This window comes from Panthera onca, chromosome C1 (assembly GCF_046562875.1).
Source record: "Panthera onca isolate mPanOnc1 chromosome C1, mPanOnc1 haplotype 2, whole genome shotgun sequence".
Taxonomy (NCBI): Eukaryota; Metazoa; Chordata; class Mammalia; order Carnivora; family Felidae; genus Panthera; species Panthera onca.
Genome location: NC_138346.1, coordinates 145,857,033 through 145,879,711, shown reverse-complemented (window position 1 = coordinate 145,879,711; position 22,679 = coordinate 145,857,033). Strand labels below are relative to the sequence as shown.

Here is a 22,679-nt window from a genome sequence, read left to right as displayed (position 1 = left end):
AAAATTAATAAGAATAAATAATAATCAGCAAACCAGAATTCATTTTTGCATGGCTATCTTCTAACCCATCTCCCACAGGCAATTTCCTAAGAACAAGAGATACGGTAGTGGTGCGAGGAGTTATGATTCTGCTTAGTGTCCACCACTCGAAGAAAAATACAAACTGTGACAACTCTTGTTGGAAAACACTATCCTTGGACAATAAGAAGAACCATTAGATACTTATAACTCTTACTATGTCTGGGTCACTGAGTCTTAGTACTCATTTAAAAAACAAACTGATCAAGGGGTGCCTGGGTGGCTCAGTCTGTTGAACACCTGACTCTTGATTTTGACAGGTTGTGATCCCAGGGTCGTGAGATTGAGTTCCGTGTCAGGCTCCACGCTGAGAATGGAACTTGCCTGAGATTCTCTCTCCCTACCTCTCTCCCTTCCTCACATGCTCTCTCTCTTTCTAAATTAAAAAATGTTTTAAACTAAAAAGAAAATGAATCAAACAGTAAAATATAGTCCCTATTTTCAGGGAATTCCTAATTTACAGTAGGATAAAGGGAACGATAGTGACCCCAGCAAAACAATTAGAAGTGCCATTTGCTTGTCACATTAGAACCAAATGGCACATTTCTCCAAAGCAAGTCATTAAGGATTTGTGATTGTTTTGTTTCAGAGTAGATTTAGTGACATGGAAAATGCTAGCTTAACCGTGTTCTCCACTCACCAGGCGGGCTGAGTGAGTGCTCACATTTCAGATGATCTAGCCTGGCTACAGGACAAGACATTTGCATAGCAGTTTGGGAAAATTGCCAAACAACAAAATGAAGACTTATGCTTTTGAAATTCCTCTTATTACTGCTTTAATTAAATTGAAGTTTCCAGAGGGATGGACTTTTAAATGAAATTTTAATAGTGCCTCAGCTAATTCCAGTATATTCTTTCATTTTACTCGGCTTTCACAATGTGATCATACTTGGTTTCACTTCCTGGTTTGTCCACACCAGTCTGTTGTTGCTGGGAAATATTTAAATAAAGCGTTTATGGGAGAAGCATATTGTTTTGCAATGGATGAAAGCATTTGTGTTTGATTTTGATTTAGTTCATGTAGTAGTTTTTTAGAAACAAGATTTCTGACGCCTGAACTGGTAAATCGGTTGCCCAAAGAAAACTGTAGGGAAAAAAAAAAAAAGAAAAAAGAAAAACCTTTGGTGCTGAAGTTAATTAAGTTACCTTGTGGTGAAGTCGTCTACAGAACTGTTTGATTAGGCACCAGTTGAGAAACAAATGAAATGTTGGCCCATAATTAGAGTAATTGTAACTTGATTTTAAGCAGAGGCTTGATTGCGTCGTGAGTGACATAATGCCTAAGGATTTTTCCAGAAGAAGAGCCTGGTATATTCTTAAACTGATGGCCTGCTTATGGCATGTTAAACATGGCCACTGGTCCATCTGGCACCATTTTGTGTTGTGTTTTTAAAAAGGCTGTGTGTGTTACAGCATTGCATCAAGTGGTGGGCTATTAATTCTAAAAGTGATATTTTTACCCCAAAACTTCTGATTTCATCAAAGTATTCAGGTACTGTCTAGTGTAAAACAAAACAAAACAAAAAACTAATCAAATCAATTTCTCTTTTGAAAACACCAATTAAGCAGAAAAGGCTGCTCCCTCAAAATCTAATTGTTCTGTCCAGGTGTACCATTTGACTGGCTAATCTGAAAATTTAATTTTTTTAAGCATAACTATTTTTCTGCTTGAGATTTTAGTTTTGCAGCTCATTTATGTTTAATGAGGTGATCTGATATATACCTTAATATAGAATTAGGGCTCCTGCTCTTGTTGTCAAACCCCCTGCAATGAATTCTCCTGATGCTTTCAGATTAATTTCTCTAATATATACTAACATGCCCTTAAATGTATTTTTTCCATCATTCCCCTATTCAGACACCGTCAAGGGTTCCCTACTGGTTATATGATCAAATGCAAATTACTTTCTGCTCTCATAAAAATATTTTGTTATTAATTCTAAAAGTAAAATTAAACTAATAAAAGTGACCCTAAAACAATAATTTCTCAGGCCTGAGCTGTGTCTTGAAAAGTTCTTAGCCTGACATTGGAGACTTTCTTTACTATTTGACCCTAATCTACTTATGTCTGTTATTTCTGTCTCAAAAATTCTATTCCATCTGTATATGTCTCTTCACTAACTCCTAAAATTCACCTCAGAATCCTCCTACCTTCTTTATTTGTTCCTTCATTCCTCCATATAAAATATGTGCTCTATTATTCTTACCCCTTCTACCTCTTATCCCGAAGGATAAGATTTATGCATACATAAATCCTATGCATCTTTCGTGATCCACTCATAACTCCTCTGCCGTAAGTATTATTCCTTTGGTGTATATTACCCTAAGATGCCACTAAGATGCCCTAAGATGTAATCCAGTTGAGCTTTCTTGTATTCATGCTTTATTTCACTAAAGCATGAGCTCCTCTCAAAGGTCAGGTCTGTGTTCGACACCCTTCTATTCCCTTCAACATTTGGGCTGATGCTTTGCACCTTTGTCGAAAATAGGTCACGATTGTTGAGGACACCTAGTGTAAGAGTGGATGCAGGATAGGGCATCCTATCACACTCTCTGTTAAGGTCCCATCTCTGGCCATGACACAAGTTGGTGGTATATAGGGTCCTCTTTACTTCTACATCTGTTCAGCTAGCAGCAGCTAAGTTGCTGACTTCCTTGAATGGGTAAGACTTTCCACAATCAAAACAGATGGTGTTGTCAAATATAAACGGAAAAATATTATTTCTTGTGGGTGGTAAGGGGGGAAAAAAAGGACACGGGAAAAAAAACACACCATTAGCTTTCTTGGCACAGTCTTTCTGCCTTTCAAGTTTGGTTGCTAAGAAATGACCGAAGATTCATTTGCTGTGTACAAAGGAGAAACTTAGGTCACTAACCCGGAGATTATGCTTCTTGTGCAGCTGAATTTGTCACTGAGCCAGACAAAGCCCCACCCTGATTTAGAAGTCATGTGTTAAACTTCCAGATGGGGAATGTGACTTCTGTCTCCTGAGAAGCCATCAAAACTCTAAAATTCCCAGGTTCCTCTCCTTTGCTAACATCAAATGAAGCCTCAGAATCCTGCTGGCCTCTGAAGCCCAAAGCCAAACCTGTGTGCAGAAACTCCGCCTGTCACCTTTGCAATGTGGGGCATTCTCCCTGATTCCTAGTAGTTATTTGTGGGTTCCTTTAGAAGCCTGACCTTGCTTTATCACTTCAGTATGCCCTGAGCTGCCTGAAATTATACTTAATGCCATGGCTGAGCTAAACCTCTCTTCTCTGCCGATAGGTCTTGAATCTGCTAAATGTCTCAGGGGCTTCTGCATGTCAAGTGGAATTTGGAGAATTGAAGATGATGCGGTGGTTGTAGGAAGTTGTTGTGGTCTTTGCTCCAAGCAAGGAGGTCTAATTTTAACTCTTTTCTCCGTTCACTTAATGTTTAATAGCAGCTTCTGCCTGTACGAATACAGGGCCATACAGTGATGAGCATGATACATGTAGACCAGACCTCATAGACCTTATAGTTTAGTGGGAGAGAAATAAACTTTTTATTTTGAACAATTTTATTTGAACAATTGCATGAAGATGTGTGACCAGCACTATGAAAGCAAGGGAGAGAAAACTAAAAGAGCTCGTTGTGACAGGCCTGGTCAGAGTGAGCAGGGAAGGCTTCCCTTAGGAAGAAAGTCTGTAAGTCATTGACTCAGGAAGTCCGTGGCTTAATGACTGCTATTTGGGCCTTGAAGGTGAATTTGACCTTCTAAGTGTGCTGCTTTGCACTCTTCCAAATTGCAACTATTTTGAATAGGAATTAGCCCTCCTGTGACACTGTTCTTAGGCAGTGCTGTGCTACCAGTGGTACCATATGTATTTGGTCTTTGCTCCTGGCACAGAGCTAAAACCCTTGAAATTTCCTGATAGGAGCGACTTTTGTTACTCATAATGAGCCCTTCTTAGCCATACCTGAGTTTATGCTAATGAGGTGACTCTGGGTCCCTGGAGAATTTCAGGTTGGGGGCTGGTCACCAGGGGAACCAGCCTTGTGATTAGAGGGTTGGAACTTTTTTTTTTAACGTTTTGTTTTTTGTTTTTTGTTTTTTTGAGAGGGAGAGGGAGACAGAGCACGAGCAGGGGAGGGGCAGAGAGAGAGGGAGACACAGAATCTCAAGCAGGCTCCAGGCTCTGAGCTGTCAGCACAGAGCCCGATGTGGGGCTCGAACTCCAGAGCGACAAGGTCATGACCTGAGCCAAAGTCATACACTGACTGAGCCACCCTGGAGCCCCAAGGATTGGAACTTTAAATCCGACCTTGGGGGAGCAGGGAGGGGAGAGGGGTTGGAGATGTTTCATTGCCAGTGACCAGTGATTTACACAGGTCAACCATGTCTATGTAACGAAACGTCCATAAACACCCCTAAATGACAGGGTTTGGGGAGCTTCCCGATTGGTGCTTGGGAGGGTGGCACTTCAGATTGGACATAGAAGCTCCACACCCACCACCTCCCCTTCCCCCACCGAGACTACCACCAAATACCATGCGGTGTGCATCTCTTCCATTTGATGTTCCTGAGTTGTATCCTTTAGTAATAAACCTACTGCTTTGTATTTTCCTGATTTCTGTGAGTCGTTCAAATGAATTGCCAAACTTAAGGAGCAGGTTACGGGAACCCTTGGATCTATTACAAAGTCAGACAGAAGTGTGGGTTGTCTGGGTCCTGGGACTTGTGACTGGGTCTGACATGGGGGCAGTCTTGTGGGACTGAACCCTTAAACCTGTACAGTCTCACGCTATCTCGAGGTAGTGTCAGAATAGGACCGCACAGTAGGACACCCATACAATGTCAGAAAAAAGACATCTCGCCATGTTTACTCTAAATGTGAACCAGACATTTTTCTGCTCTGGCAGAGGATCAAGTGGAAACCAGTGATTTTGACTACCAGCAGCCATTATCCAAGTTGCACACATGAAGCATTAATTTAACACCAAGGTGAAAGTGGACTTTTTACCTGAAACATAGACGCCAGGAGGGCTTGTTCTTTCAAAACTGACCTCTCTCTCTGTTAATGCCCTTGCTGGATGCTTCAGTCTTCCACACCTTCTTCCAGGGAAGAGATAAGCAGTGTCAGCTGACTGGAATGTTGTAAAAGGCCTTCTCTGGGTTATACGTAGGTAGGCATGGCTGCACTTCATTGGCATTGTGAGCCAGAGGTTGTGGGTGTTAACGTTGTCTTCTTTCTCCAACTGACAGAATATAAATGGTCCATTATCAGTCCATTTTTGCAAGGTTGCCTTGGGAAAGAATTTTCTACTTGTTGTCTTCTCACTGTGCAATTCTGTGTTTGGGCCACAAATTTCTACCTGGACCCCTGGGCCTTTCGGAAATATTCCTTTGACTTTGGTAGTGGGACTTCAATGTTAGGAGGTGTCAGTGACCTTGTAACTCTCACTGTTTTGTTTCCTTGGAACCAAAGTGGTATAAGAAAAGTTCACTTCATGGGTTGTTTTGTTTCAATTTAAGATAATATTCCAAGGCCAAAGGCATCCTCTTTTAAAATTATTTTACTGACAAAAAAAAAACACTGGCTTTCTTTGTAAGAGTTCACCTTTACATTTATGTACCACTTTAATGACTCCAAAGTACTTCCACAATACTTATTTTAACACCAGCATTGACCCATGGGGCCTGTATGATTGTCCATACTGTACAAGGGAGGCCTGGAAGGCCAGATTGGGTGCGTTGATTTGCTAAGCCCATGTAGATGGTGGTGGAGGCAGGCCAGGGACTCATAGTGCACACTTTCCACACTATAGCCATGCAAAACAGCCCCTGCCTCTCATTCTTGCTTGTGGTGGGAATGGAGAAGTGAGGTTTCACTTGATCAGCAACAAGGTCCCAGGGTTGGGGCAACAAGAGGTATAAAAATAAACAAAAGTTGGACAGTTTGCACTTACGTAAAGCTGCTCCAGAAAACGTACAGAGGGAGCAATCACTCTGTATTCCCAGAATTGACTACCATGGCAATGACTGCTGCTGTCCAGGGAGAAGCAAACTTCTGTAAAAATGCTCAGTATCTGGGAGCATAGACACCGGTAACATGTAGATAGGAACAGAGCTAGAAGCTTTAAAAATCCCTTCTCCTCACAGCGCTAGTCCAAAGTGTATCAGAATCCTCGACACAGGCAGCGTGAGCTGGAGTTAGGAGAGCCATAGCTAACTTGTCAGGTTGAGTGAGTGCCCACAGTGAGCCACAGGGTGAAGCACCCTTTCTTCCGAGTCCAGCTATTCTCAAATGAGTGATGATCACCGAATATGTGACCCAGTCTGCCCAGTCTTTTGGAGTCAAGCCCTGGCATTCCTGGGAAGGAAACAGCAAGAGCCAATAAAACACCAAGAGAAGCTGGATAACACTTGTTCCCATCACATTCCATTGTCAGGCCTCCCAACCCCTCCTTGTGATATTATTTTATCTTTATAATAACAAAAAAAAATCAGGAGGTGATATGTTTTAGAAAGAGCTCTCTGGCTGCAATTTGGAAATGGGACCAAGGAGGTCAAGAGAGGAAGACATTCAGTTGTCTTCACCAAAGATTCGATGGGCTTTACCCAAGACAGTGGTAGCAGGAATGCAGAAGGGGCTAGTTTAAGAAAAGAACTTGTAGATTTGAGGCAATAGAGGGAAAGAAGGTTTTGGGGTAGATTCCTGAGCTCTTGATATTACTACCAACCTTCAGCATCATTCACCTGTCAGGCTGGATGTTGCTACCAATATTCAGGGATCCAAGAAGAGCAGGTTTGGTGTGGGTGTGAGCAGAAATGGTGGATTTAGTTTGGGATGTGTTGAGTGCGAGTTGTTCCCACACATCTCAGTGAATAGCCAGGAAGGTGTTAGGGAGATGATTTTTAGGCTCTGAGCTAGGAAGCAGGGTTCACCATATGGTTTTGGGGGTCACATATACAGAGGTGGTAGATGATGCTTTCAAGCAGGGGATGTCACCCGAGGAACACATATATGGCACAAGGACCAAATCATGGTGAACTCCAGTGCTTAAGGGAAGGGGTTGTATTAGGACCCTTGCATGGTTTCCAGTTACCTCTCTACCTTCAATTAAAATCAGTGCTTTTATTAATATGCTTGACCCAATGACTTTCTTTTCTTGCTATGAACCACTTTTACTCTCTTTTTAGCAAGACTGATTTATTAGTTGCCAATTGTAGACCATTCATTGCTCTCTTTCTAAGAAAACCTACACTGTTGGTCTTTGAGTTCATGTTTTCTCTGGTGCTGTCACTGTTTTCTTTTAAAGACCTCAGTTTTCACCACTCCAGAGGCGTCTTTTCAGATTAGGTGTCCCCCAACTCTGACTGCAATTAATTAACTCAGAGGACAGTGGAATACTGGAAGTGGAGGGTCTATCATTTGGGTTTTCCTCCAACGTGACAAGTAAGTAAAGTCAGGTCAAATGAGGTAAAGTAACTTACTTAACTTATACTGTCAGATCAATGGAAAGCAGGAAGTAGAAACTGGGTCTCCTGACACCTAGTCAGGGGTTTTCTGATAAGCCATACTGCCTTGTGGTCTTGATTCTTCCCTATGCCACTGTGATGGTTACTTTCCTTTATTTAAATATCCAGTCTCATTCCTGCATTCCCTCATCCTCCTGCAGTATACCCCATACAGAGAGGCAGAGCAATGATTTCTCTTATTAAATTAGCTCTCATTTGATATGGATCATTACCTCTGTCCTCTTGGGCCTTAGATGGTCATTTCCATCCCACATATCCAGAGCCCAAGGAAGTAACAAGGCAACTGTACAAAAATGAGTTCATAATTATGAGAGTCTCAGGAACTGATTGATTGATGAGTGTAAGTGCCCAGTACGTATGTCTGCTATCACTAAAGCAAATTGTTATGATTACTCTTCTTTAACTACTTCCCAACACAGATACAGTCTCTCCACATTACCACCAACCTCTCCCTCCACCCCAACTCCCACCCTGACCCTCCAAACCCCCATCTGCCTCTCTCCCCAGCCCTCCTTCACATTAGGCTATCCTTGTTGACACCTTCTGCTAGATTGACCTCTTAATAAAAGAAGATTAATAAGAGGCTCAAGTACTTTTCAAACCCATCTAAAGTTATTGGTGATTTTTGTAAACATATGGGTGCTTCAATGATTAGTTTAGGGGGAAAAAAGATCATAGGCATGCTTACCTAGATAGTCACTGGAAGATTTTTGAATGTGTTAGCTTCATATATGGCTATTTATCTAGGATAAAAGAAAATCTATGCCTTTTCTGGACAAATTAGTAGGATCATATTCTCTCACACAGCCAAATCCTAATTCAAGGTAACAAACAAAATTGATAATTAAATAGTATTTATTATAATCTATGGATTATGGCTAAAGCAAATTTGACACAGTAGACACTTTGTATTGGTGTGCCTTCTAGGACATTGGGGCCCACACTATATTTAATTTGCATAATCCATTTTGTTAATTTAAAGCAGTCAGAACAGTTTTTATGTTTTACATGGTTATAGGTTCTTTGTGGTAAAATATACATGACATAAGATGTACATTGTTAACCATTTTTAAGTGTATAGTTCTGTGACAGTAAGTTCATGCACATTGTTGTGCAACTATGGATTTCAAAACATGGCCTTTGCTTGGGTGACATTGGCTCTATCTGACTTGCCTGCAGCATGAATCTTGACTCGAAAGACAGGCACTGCATCAAAAAGTGGGGGTTCCTTGCCCAGGCTAACTTACTTTTGTATCAGCATGTATTGTTTTGTCTTCCCTCTGGGCCATATATTAAATAATTGAGGTAAGTTACATTTATATTTCACAACACTTTCTAATAACTGGAGTCATGTGATATATTGCAAAATCCAACATGCAAATCACTCATTTAGGTGGAGAACGAAACCCCCTAACATCCAGTCTGGTTTCTCTTTACAGGATAAGACTTTAAAGCCAATCTTTAAAAGATTAATTTTGGATAAAGCTGCTACACTGTTAATAAATTACCACTTTTGAGTGCTTACTTTGTACCTGCTGCTGTGCTAAGCATTTGATTTATGGTTATCTCATTTAATTCTTAAAATAACTCCATTGTCCCTATTTTATAGATGAGAAAATTGATACTTAGCTTATCTAAGATCAAGCAGGTGGTAAATGACCAAGTCAAAGATGGATCTGACCTTAACCATTCTGCTGCAGCTCCCTTCCAGGTCTCTCAAACATTCATGAGAGTTTTATAATAAGAATTAGGCCTAACAAAGGCACTAACATACTAGAAAGTAACAAACATACTGAAGGCATGTGATACTTCTTTATTAAGTAATTCAGAAGGAATGTCATCTGTAGGGGATATGGTATTAATTTCTTGGAACTGCATTTTAATAGGAAAGCCAGGAAGAAAAGCCTCATAAAATATCATTTAAATACAGATTCAACTTCAGTTAGTTATTCCTCTTGTCATAAAATTGATGGGGGAATGTTTCTTTGTAAGAAGCTGTGCCTGCAGGGTGCACCCTTGCTCTGGCTATCTGGCATGTCAGTCTTAATTAATTACATAATAGAGGCAGGCAGGATGGAGGGAGCGTTTGTTGATTCTGTATGGGGATGGAGTACTGAGTAATGAGCTGGGAAACCTGCAGAGATCGGATTTTTAGATTGTGTCTTTTGGTTCCTCTAAAAGATAGATTGTGATTTTTTTTTTTTTTTTTTTACAGAGAGATGCCACGTTCTATATAAAACTCCTTTTTATATAGTTCATTGGAGAGGCGGTGTAGCAGATGGCTCATAGCGCTGGTTGGTGTGAATTTGGGGTTCGCTGTGTGAGCTTGAGCAAGTTTCTTCATTTCTCCAGTCCTCAACTTTCTCACCTTTAGAGCTAAGATCATAATACCTCCCTCACTGAATACACGGTAATGGTAGCCTCCCCTTTTCCATTTCCTACCTCTTAATTCAACAGCTAGTTATTACTAAGAATCTCTCGTGTGTTAGGTCCTGCCCAGGACACTGCACTCTTCAAAAAGCTCAGAGGGAGAGGCTGAAAGGCATCTAACCAGCTCTTTGTGATGCAGTTTAATGGCAGTGTAATAGAACTATCAGTACTCCCTAAATGCTGAAGAAGCCTGAGGAATGTTTTGAGTACTTTTCTGAGTGGGGGGAGAGTGGATAGCAGCATTCATTTTAAACATCTTTTGTGTTTAACGGTCATTTAGTACTTGGTGAACATTAACCCTTTTAGGATTAATTTTAGGGTCAGAAGTGAATTTGATCTAAATACCAGGGTGATTTGCAGTGCATGGCAATTGATATTTATCATTGGGTTAAGAATATGTGGTAATGGATGTAACATTCTTTACAGTGATCCCTATGAGAAGTTACCAATTTTATGAGACTGAAACCATCCAAAAGACATACAGTATTTTGAGCTTGGTCATAGCTCACAGGAATTGTGGAATTACAATACTTACAGAGCATCTAAGATCTGGCAGACCCTGAGGAGATGAGAAATATTCTTGCCTTCCCAGGGCCTATGGTCTTGGGGATGGGTGGGAAGGGCAGGTAGGCACAAAACAGCATGATACACACCATCCTTGTTGGGGTGAAAACTCGATACTTCCACTGGTCTTGGTATTATTCCTGTTGCATTGTACTTTTCATTTGTATAAAAGAATTGTGAAATCATAATTTGATAAGATATTAAAGCCATTTAGGAATGCTGTGGCATTTATCCAGTGACCCATCACTGATTCAAAATGACTCACCATCATTATAATGCAGCCAGTCATGGTAAATTGACAGCGGTTCTCCGTTCAGGTTTGTGAGATGTCATGTTTGGTGGTGAAATTGGCAGGTGTAAATTTTTTTCCTTTCTTCCTGAAGAGTGAAGGCTTAGCCTCTGCTTCTGAATCTCTGGATGTATCATGGGGTGATGGAAATGCCAGAGGTTCTGTCCCCTCCCTCTGCTTTGCTTTCTCACCCTTTGAGACTCATCGTGTGTGTGGTTGGGTTCACGGACCATTCACAGAGCTGGGCCTCTTCCTCTGTACTTGGTTCCTAACTGGGTGGTAAGACCTGGCCTAGTATTATTTGTTCACTCAGTAATTATATACTAAATATTTATGGTGGGAATAGGGGCAAGACTGAAACATGGGGGAACAAGAGATAAGCTAATAATTTGTTACCCTGGGCAGGCTAATGATTTGATGCCACTTCAGACTGTTATTCTTTATATATTTATTCACAACGTTTTTTAAGAGGAAAAGCCAAGCCCTGTGTGAGAGGGAAAGGGTAGCCAAAGAACCCCTCAAGTTCCTAGGATCTCAACTGACCAGAAGTAAAATAGCAGACCCCTTCTTTTTCCTTGCAACCACACTCTGTACAATCCCTGAGAAAAGTTCTGGTGGATACTATTCTTATTTAATCTAGTTAAGTTTCCAGAGATGTTTTCAACACCCTGCTGATGAATCTGTACATGCAAGCTGCCGTAACATGCAGGCTTTTAATCTAGCACTGAAAAGAGATACCGAGAGCAGTCCTGGAGATATAGATAATAAGATGCTGTCCCAGCACTCAAGGAACTTGAGGCAATAGCTTATTGTATACGATAAAACAGTGGGAGAGAACTGTTAGTGTCATAGGAACACAGATGGAGGTCAAGGTGGCTCATGGAAGTGATTCATGGAGGTGATCAGGATAGGACAGATGGTGAAAGGAAATGTCCCTCTTTTAAGTACATCTGGTATTCATAGTTTGAACTTTTCAAACTGATGAAATAGGCTATTATATAACCTAAAGCCTTAAACTTACGGAATGGCCCAAGGCAGGATGAATAAGTGTGATATTGCAGTGACTCTTGCCATATCTGACTTACAAAATGAGATCGGGTTACTATGCAGAGATTTTTGACTTCTTGCTAAACCTTAAAGGGAAAGATTTTATTTAGCCATACCTAAAACACAAATTTGCCCAAATGGAAAGCCAATTTTCAGATCCCAAAGTTTTATAACCGTTCTTTGCTTAACTACATAGGAGTTCGTTTTGTCAGTCTCCCCTATCTCTAGTGACCAGAAGGAAATCAGAGCATCCAGACTTCTCTGCTTTCAAAGTAAAAGGCTGGGGGCCTCCTGTTTTTCTATCATAGTTGATTGTCCCCTATTGTTCTTTAATCCCCAGTCCTTGGGGGGGAGGGGCGGGTATTCCCTTATATGTCCCTCACTAGGAACCTCCCAGAGGGAGCTCTTATTTGAGAAAGGCAATTCTTAGTGTTGTGTGTCCTCTCCTAATCTTCCAGAATACGTGTTTTGAGATTATTTTGGAATTGCCTTTGTAAGTGAAAGTGAACACGTCTCGTGTCCTGCCACTGGGGAGAGAAAATGTTTTTGAGGGGGTAGGTGATGCCAGTTTTATAACACCCATTAGCCTCGCAAGCTGGAGGAGCCACTGACCCCACAGCCCATGTCAGCACGGGTCGGTCAGCGTTACTCTGGCAATCAGAGTCCTGCCTGTTTTTAAGCTGCCTAATGTGGACTATTTATTCTGTTAGAACAAGCATTGTCATTTAGTATTTTCACATTTCATTTTTCTAACTGGTGCTTTTGTTTGGGGCTGAGGAGGAAGAAAGGCGATAACTTTTGCTGTAGTTTCTAAAATTAGTTTGAGTGATTTGGTTTTAGCCTGGGTACAGAAACGGAGCTACATTCTGTTGTTTTTTTACTTGGCTGCAGTGACTTCACTCGGAGATGACAAGCTGTCATTGTAAGAGCTGTCGTTCCATTTCCGTCTTCTCAGCAAAATACTCCTCTGGTGTAGGTAAATAAATGTTAATGAAATTTGTTAATAAAACATGTTGAAAAGCATTCACCTCTACTCTGTCAAGAAATGCAAAATAAAGAAACAATAAAATAACTTAGAATGGAATTAGCACAGTTTTGTGTTTTTGGTTTTTTTGTTTTTGTTTTTTTAATGATGATGACCACATCTGGTGAGGGTGCTACTCATATATTGTTTATAGAAAAGAAAATCAGTGTATTTCTTGAGAAACAATTTGTTGTTATATATCAGAAGCCTTAAAATGTTTATGCCCTCTGGCCCATTACTCTCACTTTTAGAGATCTATGCAAAGGAAATTATATGAACAGAGTACAGGGATATTTGCAGTATTATTAGTAAAGGGGGAAAAAGGGAAAATCCAAGATTCAGTAAGGAAATATTTTTTTTAACTATGACATACATAGGTACTATTACACTCCTAAGAAAAATGATGTTGGGCTCCTTGGGTGGTTCAGTCAGTTAAGTGTCTGACTCTTGATTTTGGCTCAGGTCATGATCTCAAGGTTCGTGAGATTAAGATTGAGTCTCCCTGTCACCACAGACCTCTCTCTCTCTCTGCTTCTCCCCTGAATGCTGTCTGTCTCTCAAAATAAATAGGGGCCACCTGCGTGGCTCAGTCTGTTGGGTGTCTGACTTCAGCTCAGGTCATGAATGATCTCACGGTTCATGGGTTTAAGCCCTGCATCAGGCTCTGTGCAGCCTGCTTGGGATTCTCTCTTCTCTCTCTCTTTCTCTCTCTCTCTTTCTCTCTCTCTCTCTCTCTCTCTCTGCCCTTCCTCCACTCACACTTTCTCTCTCAAAATAAATGAATAAGCTTAAAAATTTATAAATAAATGAACTTTATTATAAAAGCAAAAACAAAAATGATGTTCAGGGACATGCCTGGCTCATTCGGTAAGAGCATGTGACTCTTGATCTTGGGGTTGTGAGATCAAGCCCCACATTGAGAATAGAGATGACTTCAAAATAAAATCTTTTTTTATTTTTATTTTTTTTTAATTTTTTTTTTTCTTTCAACTTTTTTTTTTATTTATTTTTGGGACAGAGAGAGACAGAGCATGAACGGGGGAGGGGCAGAGAGAGAGGGAGACACAGAATCAGAAACAGGCTCCAGGCTCCGAGCCATCAGCCCAGAGCCTGACGCGGGGCTCGAACTCACGGACCGCGAGATCGTGACCTGGCTGAAGTCGGACGCTTAACCGACTGCGCCACCCAGGCGCCCCTAAAATCTTTTTTTAAAATGCTGTTTAGAGAAACTGTGACAACACTGAGAAAGCCTATGATAAATAATAGGAGGCAAAAATGTTGTGCCATTGAATTTTACAATGGCATAGTTTGTGTAAAACTAGCAGGCCAGCAAACAACAACAAAAAAACAAAAACGGTGGCAACAAAAACTGGAGAAACTATCCCAAATATTGGCTCCCCCCACCCCACCATGTTTCCTCTTTTTTCTATAAGAAACATGGATATTTTCAATGGGTTTTTTCAATGGGATTTTTCTATTATTTATAAAGTGAGTGGTACCTGAGATATAATGCTTATCTCATTCTCAAGTAAACATTTAATGTTCATATTTTATGCCTTGTAAATTGCTGTGGTGATGACATTAAATTGTAACTTGTGCTAGTCCCTGGGTCACTCCCTGGGTATTAGTTGATAACCTTTGCAAGAGATCAGAAGGTGATCTCTTTAACAACGCTCACTTTTTTAGTTACTTTTTGTATGTTTCATAAAGTTATTATAGATGTTGGAAATCTTAGAGCTGCATGAGCGGATAACTTGTCTTGCAGTCTGATGGGTAAAATGTAACAATATGTTTATGATTTCTCTTTAGGAATTTTTCAAATAGAAACTAATTGCAGAGTTTCCAGTTGACCACCATTCATAGGGTAAGACTAACGTTCTGAATTGTGAACACATGGTAAAGATAATTACTCTTAACATTGGTAGCTTGGGGCAAATACTGAATACTTAGTATGTAAAAAGAGATTGTTATTTCGACCGACATTTTGAATAAAATCTTTTTTACGTTTTTCAGCCAGTTAATAAACAATTAAATCTCTGTACATTTTGGTAAAATGTCATCTTGCTATCCTTCATTGGTCTTGTATGTTGCAAAATATATGTGTGTATGTTTGATATTTGTCATTTTTTTAAACCTTAAAGATCTGAGGAATTTAATGTCAATGACAGGCTTAGACTCTGTAACTCCATGTCTATAGTTTTCTGGGTTTTGTTCAAGGTAGTGTTTTTTATGCATGGAATCAATTTGCCATGTTTCCATAAGTAAATGATAGCCATGCTTTCCCAAATTACGTAAGTCAAAAATAAAAAAGTCCTATTCTCTCTTCCTTCCTAGAAACATCACTTATCTTTTATAATTGTGGCAAATTAATCTTAAATTAGTTCTGTGGCAGAGGTTTTGACTTTGACGTAATGACCGATGAATTTGTACACTGTATTAAGTAGCATGACTCTCTAGTATTGTGAATATGACAGATATCTTGAAAAGTGTATCGCCCAGCTCTGAACATATATAATCTAGGTTAAGGAGTGGTGAGGACAGTGCCTCTGTCCTCCAATGTATTGTGAACACCCTTCTTTTTATAGATGAAGGTATAGATCCTTTGATGTCTTCAGTATATCCACATAGCCCTGCTGATCCGCTGAGTTGACTGTGAATTTTTAAAAGCTAACATGAGATCAGCTACTTCTCTACTTAAGGCTCTTCAGTGTCTTTCCCATCACTCCTGGGCTGTTTCTTATCCAAACTCTGTGTATTGTCTGCAGGCCCTCTCTTCTGCTTTCCCCAGGTTCCTGACATTCCAGCCTGGGGCCTCCTTTCTGATCACCCATTCATAAGCTTCTTCCTCCTTCTACTTGGAATGATCTTCCCCAATATCATTGCATGGCTGGCTCCATTCAGGTCTAAAGAGGCCTTCCCTGTCTGCCCACTCTAAAGGAGCTCTAGGAGCACCTGGGCAGCTCAGTCAGTTGAGCGTCCAACGTCATGACCCTCAGGGCACAATCTCACGGTTCATGAGTTTGAGCCCCACATCGGGCTCGGGTTCACTGCTGTCAGCGCAGAGCCCCCTTCATATCCTCTGTCTCTCTCTGTCTCTCAAAAATAAACAAACATTTAAAAATGCTTTAAAAATAAATAAAGGAGTTCTATATTCTTCATGGCATTTCTGATTTTATTATGGTTGTCTGTTTGGTTGCCTCTCTTCCCTTTTTCCTCAGTAAGGTCTCTGAGAGCAGGGATCTTTCTGTCTTGCATATCTATATTTCCTGAACCCTCTGAACTCCCCTGGACACATAATAGGCATTCTACAGACTAAAATCCTGACCTCTCTTTGAGAAATGCTGCTGTTAAGATATTTCACCCATTCTCTTTGGGTATTTTCTTTATATAGAATCAGATGTAGTACGTACTAGGTTTAGCCGTCATCCCACCCATTTGATACTGGTGACAGCATGACATGGTGGTGCTGACTTTCAACTATGCGTGTCTTCTGTCCACAATAGGACTGTAAATCCCATGAAAGCAGAAACAAGGTCTCATATTTTCTCGGTATGCTTTTGTAGTCCTAGCCTCCATAATTGAGTGCATATAAATGTTAAATTTAGAGAAAGGGTTAAGACTAGTGGCTTAATCATATTTTTAGCATTTCTAGAGCATACTGGTTTGTCCCAAAGCAAAAAAAAAAAAAAAAAATCATTTTGATTTATAGTTAAAAATATATATATAACAAAGAAATTCTGGACTCCATTTGCAAATTCATGTTATGAAACCCTGTTTATTTTGTTAGGAAGAGCCTATTATTAATTAGGACAGGTGGCCAGAATCAATGCTCTCAACCTCCCAGCTCTTTTGAAATTAGGAAATGTGACCATAATTCCATGCCCTGGAGAAGCAACTTAAACACCTCTAAACTTTAGGTTTCTTACGTGTAAAGAGTTGCACTCTGATCTCCATGGTTTCCTCCTGGATTAAATAGCCCATGTGACTCTGCTCTTGTGAAAGTAAGTAACCAGTGGAGAAGCAATTGTAATGGTGATCTCAGCTATCAGCCAGACATTCGGAAGGAGAGCGTGTAGATTCACAAGAGCCAAATTGCTTGTTTACTGTGGGTGGTGGGAGGGGGAGGCAAGAAGACATTTTTATTAACAATGAAGATGGTGGAGAAAGGTCTGAGGTTGCCTTCTGTTTACACATCCTAAGAATTATGTAGCCACTGGTGGCTTATGTGCTAGTGTTAATATTATAATGTGACTGCAACTTCTTTCATTTTAAATGGATTCTAGAGAATTTGGTAGCTTACTGAACTCATCAAAGAATTGAGATGTCTTTTCCTGAAAGGACAGTCGCCATCTACGTTAAATGAATTGTGTGTTCTGTAACTGTTAGAAACAAGGAAAAGTAAAACCACGTTTTACTTTTTTAAGTTCAGAACAACTCAGATTTAATAAGGAGTTCTAGAGTTACTGTTTTTTGTTTATTGTTGTTAGTTATTATTTATTGTTATTGTTACTTGTTCTTTAAGTTCAGAACAACTCAGATTTAATAAGGAGTTCTAGAGTTATTACCATGGTGTTGTCATATTCAGCAAGTGTCTTCTGGGGCTTCAGATGATTAATTTTCCTAGGATTTAGAATATTATTTACGATTGTTTCAGAGACCCATTGCCACTGTACAGCTTTCGGTAAGAAGCTGCAGAATGCTAGTTACGCAGCACATTTTTCCTTTGGTTTCTCTTTGTTATCAACCATGATGTCAGACTCTTTCCTTGAATTTCTGTGCTCCAGAAACACCGCGTTTCTTTTATCTCACTGACCCAGCTTCTTTCTCCCCCTTTGTTCCTCTTGGTCTGAGAGTTCTTCCTCATGGGATTTATTATCTAGGAAAGAGATTTTGTTCTTCATTCACTCAATTCTTTCTCTCAAAGAGTTAATTCACTTCTATGGTGTATCTACTACTTAAATATTCTCGAGTCCCTATGGTGAATTAAAGATGTCTGTAAATGTTCCAGTTGGGGTCTGTTACCCTTCCCTTTAAAAATCTGGGCTGGTCCTGTTACCCTTTTTGAGCACTCAAACATAGCAGAGATGGTGTGGAGTTATTTCTAAGGCTGGAATTTAAGGAAGTGTGTAGCTTCTGCTATTGTGTGCTTGCAGTGTTCCTTAGAACTTAGCTGCCTTGCTGTGGGACAGCCTGAACAGCCATATGGAGTAGTGGCCGGGCCTCTGGTCATTAGCCTAAGCTGAGCTGTAGACCAGCAGACAACCCAAATGCCAGTCCTGTGACTGAGGTGTTTTAGAACTTACAGCCCTCCCAGCATTCCAGTCAACACCATGTGAACAGAACTGCTTCATCATCCCACAGAATCATGAGAAATGATAAATGGTTGTTTTAGCCACGAAGTTTCGGATTTTTTTTTTTTTTTTTTTTTTGGCATAGCAGTAAAGAACTAAAACAAAAATTTGTACCCAGAAGTGAGGTGCTGCCGTAACAAAACATCTGGCATTGGCTTTGAGACCAGGTGACAGTGAAGGTCTGAAGGGAAGTAAGACAACTATTAATGGTAGCTGGTAGGGCGATGAAGAAATCGCTTTTTGAGGATATAAAACAGTACCCTTGTTTCATACTGACAGGAAAACCGACAAGACTTGTATGTCCAATAACACGGAAGATGGAAAATGAACCCAATGGATTTGTATATCCAGCTTAGGGGATTTTCTAGCAGAATGTTGGAAGCGTCAAATGACTTTTTTAACCACTCATGACCAAAGTATTGCAAAAGAGATGAATTAAAGAAGAAACCGTCCAGATTTTAAGTAGACTTTAGAGGATGTGTTTCCAATCCAGAATTTTCTAGGGTTGTAAATAAAACTGTTTCTCATTCCCTGCTTCTCGACTCAATGAAAAGGTACTCAAAGTAAGAAATGGCCTCAGGTGGAAAGAACAGATCCAGAGCAATACTGCCAATAAAACTTAATCTCAAGGTACAAATGAAAGCAAAGGCATAGCGGCAAGACCCTATATTATGACTTCAAAAAGATGTAAGTCTGTGCCTCCTGGGGCTTCTTAACTAGATAACAGGGCTTCCAAGGACCTTAAGAATGTTGTCCCACAGCCTCCTCTACTTAATTTAGACGACAAGATCCTGGACTTCAAGCCTGAACTCGATACCAGAGTTGGACGAAATTTTTAGGGGCTTGGAAGAGGGTGAGTGTGCTTTGCATGTAGGAGGACTTCACAACGTTTGTGGGCAGAGAGACCAGGGAAGGTTAAGCAGAGCTGCCCATCCTTTGCCACCCCTCCCATTGAGAAGTGACGTTTCCCATTCCCTGGAATCTGGGCTGGATCTGTGGCTCCTTTGGCTGATAGAATGGAGTGGATGTGACACCGTAGCTTTGAGAGCCAGGCCATAAAAGAACTGCAATTTTTCACCTTTGTGCTTGGGATGCGCCATCTTGGAACCCAACCACCGTCTATGTGAGGACCCTGAAACAGCCATGAGGAGTCTCACTGGAAGTGCCAGCCAGCAGGCAGCTCCAGCTACCCGCCTGATGAATGAGAACATTCTGGACCTTCCAGCCACTTTGTGCCAGCCAGTACCATGAAGTGAAAGAACCACCCACAGAATCATGAGAAATAAAACACTATTGTTTTTTTAAGCTGTTTGGCTTTAGAATATGCAGAAGAGTTAGCCCAAATCCTTCCTGTCTACATGTGGCTGTGTTCTAGTCTGTCTCAGGAAATGCCCAATTACCTTAGATATACCCTGCCTAACATCTGACCATATTATTTCCTGCCTTCTGATATGTTCAATTTTTTATTGTACAAATATTTGTCGTACACCACATGCTAGAAACTGTGGAGGATACTGTAATACCATAGACTCAAAATGTGAATCCATTTGACTCCTGCTTCTCCATGGACCCCTCTGTTTGATGTTACTAAATGGTGTTGAATTTTCATTTACAGTGACTATTTCATTCATTGCTTTCTTTCCAGTGCATTGCAAAATTTTCCCTCATTGCTTCCAGCCTACGCAATTTAAATACCTTTTGGCTGGGTTTTGTTCTTTCTGCTTCCTCTTCAAATCCACCCTGCAAATCTCTATAGCTCAATGACTCTCTGACCTACTGCTTCGCACACCTGGGGTCTCAGGTCTCTGAAGAGTTTGTGGAGTTGCTGGTAGCTGTTACTCGTAGTCTGCAGAGAGGGGGAGGCACTCTAGATACCTAGTGAAACTTCCAGGAAGGGTTAAAAGGACAGTACTTTCCCCAGATATTTCATTGTCAGTCTGTCTTGTGAGCTTTCTCCTCCTGGGGAAATTTGGAGAAAACAAACAAACAAAAAGTACTGGTCTCAGCTAGACCAGTTGAATTGCTTGACCAATCATAGGAGAAGGGCTTGGATTTGAGTTTTTGTTTTTGTTTTACAGAGAGAGTGCACGCAAGTGGGGGAGAAGGGCAGAGGGAGAAAGACAGAGACAGAACCTCAAGCCAGCTTCACACTCAGAATGGACTCCCCCCCACCCCCCCACCTCCCGCCAGGACTCAATCCCACCACCCTGGGATCATGACCTGAGCTGAAATCAGGAGTCAGATGCTCAACCGACTGAGCCACCCAAGTGCCCCTGGATTTGAGGTTTTTTAAACTGCTCCAGGTTGTTCTAATGTGAAGCCCAAACTGAAAACCACTGTCTTAGATTCTCAAAAAATGGTTACTCTACCTACTGGAAGCATCGACATTAACTAGAAATTTGTTAGACACATTCTTGAGGACTACTTCAGACCTAATGAATCAGAAACTCTGAGGGTGGGACCTACCACTCTGCGATTTAATACTCTCTCCAGTGATTTTTATGAGCATTAATGTTGAAGATACACTTTACTATGTAAATCTTAATTCCTTCTAGGAAGTCTCAAAACTACAACTAAATTTGGAAAGGGTGTTTGTCACTTGAAAATTACTCCACTGACAAGATCTGAAGCAACTGGTAAGGGACATAAGCTGGCATATCATGTGTCTTGCTAGTGATCATTTAAGTACTTGAGAAATGCTGAACAATCATCAGATCTCTGAAGAACGGTTCAAGGGGCTATTTAGTCTGAAGAAATGGAACAAATTATCAGGGGTACTGACACACTATTTCCCAGAGAGAGAGCTCCAAGAGGTGAATTTAAACTTCAGTTGGATATACATTAGACCCAAGAAACCTCTTGTTGAGAAGTAGTACTAAACATTTTGAAGGGATATAAGGCAATCTCTAAGTCAATTTGCAGTTAGAGCAGAGAGAAACCCTATTTTGAATTGTTTGGTTATATCCTGCCTGGGGTCAGAGACAGAGATCTTTGAAGTAGTGTCCAGTTCTCTGCATAGAATGACTCTAAATACCATCTGATCATCATTTGTTTATTTTTTCACTGGTTATTTTGGAAAAGCTTTCAAAGTAAAATAAGGACTAGTGGGAAGACAAGATGCCTAACTTGAGTGTTTTTGTTTCAATCCTAGAGAATTTGGGGTGAGATTGTCAAATGAATTCATGTGCTTTGAAAAGCTTTTATGATTTCTTAATGAGGTTTAAAAGCTAAAGGAATGGGATTAGGACCACAAAATCCTTTACTCTTAACATTGTGTCTTTGAACTGATTTAGTGCATTTGTATATTAGAAATAGAGATCTGATTTAGATTGAATCCTCATTGTTTGCAAAAATATGGTCTGGAAAAAATTTCCTAGACACACAAACAGTATTAAATTTTGTAATGACAAAGGACAGCTATGCTCTAGCTCTCCAGTTAAAAACTTCCGTTAGAAAAAGTTAACATCATTTAATATATAGGAATGCTTGAGACCTTTCATACATCATTAGATTTGGATGCTATCTATTTATACATTGAATCTTAGTTCAGTGGAAAATGTTTGGTAGAAAAAGTTCAGCTGAGAAAGTAGATTATATATTATGTTATAGGGGACATTGCAGGAAACTGTACATTTATATCTTTTGTTTTTCAAAAGACTAAAATAGAACCAAGTTACAATGCAATTGTTGGGGTAAATTGATGTCTTAGTCTGTTCGGGCTGCTACAACAAATTACCATGGACTGGGTGACCTAAACAGCAGACATATTTATTTCTCAGTTCCTAGAGACTGGGAAGTTCAAGATCAAGGCACTGCTCTGGCAGATGTTTTGGTTTTTTTTTTTGTTTGTTTGTTTGTTTTAATGTTTATTCATTTTTGAGAGAGAGAGAGAGAGACAGAGCATGAGGGAGGGAGGGGCAGAGAGAAAGGGAGACAGAATCCAGAGCAGCTCCAGGCTCTGAGCTGTCAGCACAGAGCCCGATGCAGGGCTTGAACCCACAGACTGTGAGATCATGACCTGAGCTGAAGTTGGCCGTTTAACCAACGGTGCATCCAGGTGCACCTAGGCACTGGCAGATTCTAATGAGATCTTACTTCCTAGTTAATAGGCGCCACCTTCTTGCTGTGTCCTCAAATGGTGGAAGGGGCAAGAGAGCCCTGTGGGGTCCATTTTATAAAGGCACTAATCCCACCCTCATGACCTAAGGCTTCACCTCCTAATACTATCACTTTGGGGGTTAGGATTTCAAAATATGTATTTTAGGGGGACAAAATATTTAGTCTACTGCAATTGGGGAAAAGATAAATATTTAGCGATTTCTTTAACCTTTGAGAGAACTGAGTGGCACAGTTAATTGGATTTAATGATAATGTGATCTTGTTTCCAGTGT

At 40.4% G+C, this 22,679-nt stretch overlaps 1 protein-coding gene across 14 annotated transcripts in view; it reads left to right on the top strand.

The window, feature by feature from the left end:
• The window catches only part of LRRC8B (leucine rich repeat containing 8 VRAC subunit B), a 92,137-nt gene that overhangs the window by 26,904 nt on the left and 42,554 nt on the right, over positions 1-22,679 (top strand). For 6 of the 14 annotated variants that reach the window (XR_009608123.3, XR_009608124.3, XR_009608122.3 and 3 more), the window contains exons 2-3: positions 14,747-14,801; positions 20,844-20,924. The exons of 1 other annotated variant lie outside the window; for it this stretch is intronic. The gene's annotated coding sequence lies outside the window, so the exon portion shown is untranslated. Of the gene's footprint in view, positions 1-9,798; positions 9,994-12,804; positions 12,890-14,746; positions 14,802-20,843; positions 20,925-22,679 lie in introns of all 14 variants that reach the window. 7 more of the 14 variants (XM_078451703.2, XM_078451702.2, XM_078451697.2 and 4 more) reach the window with 6 other exon arrangements.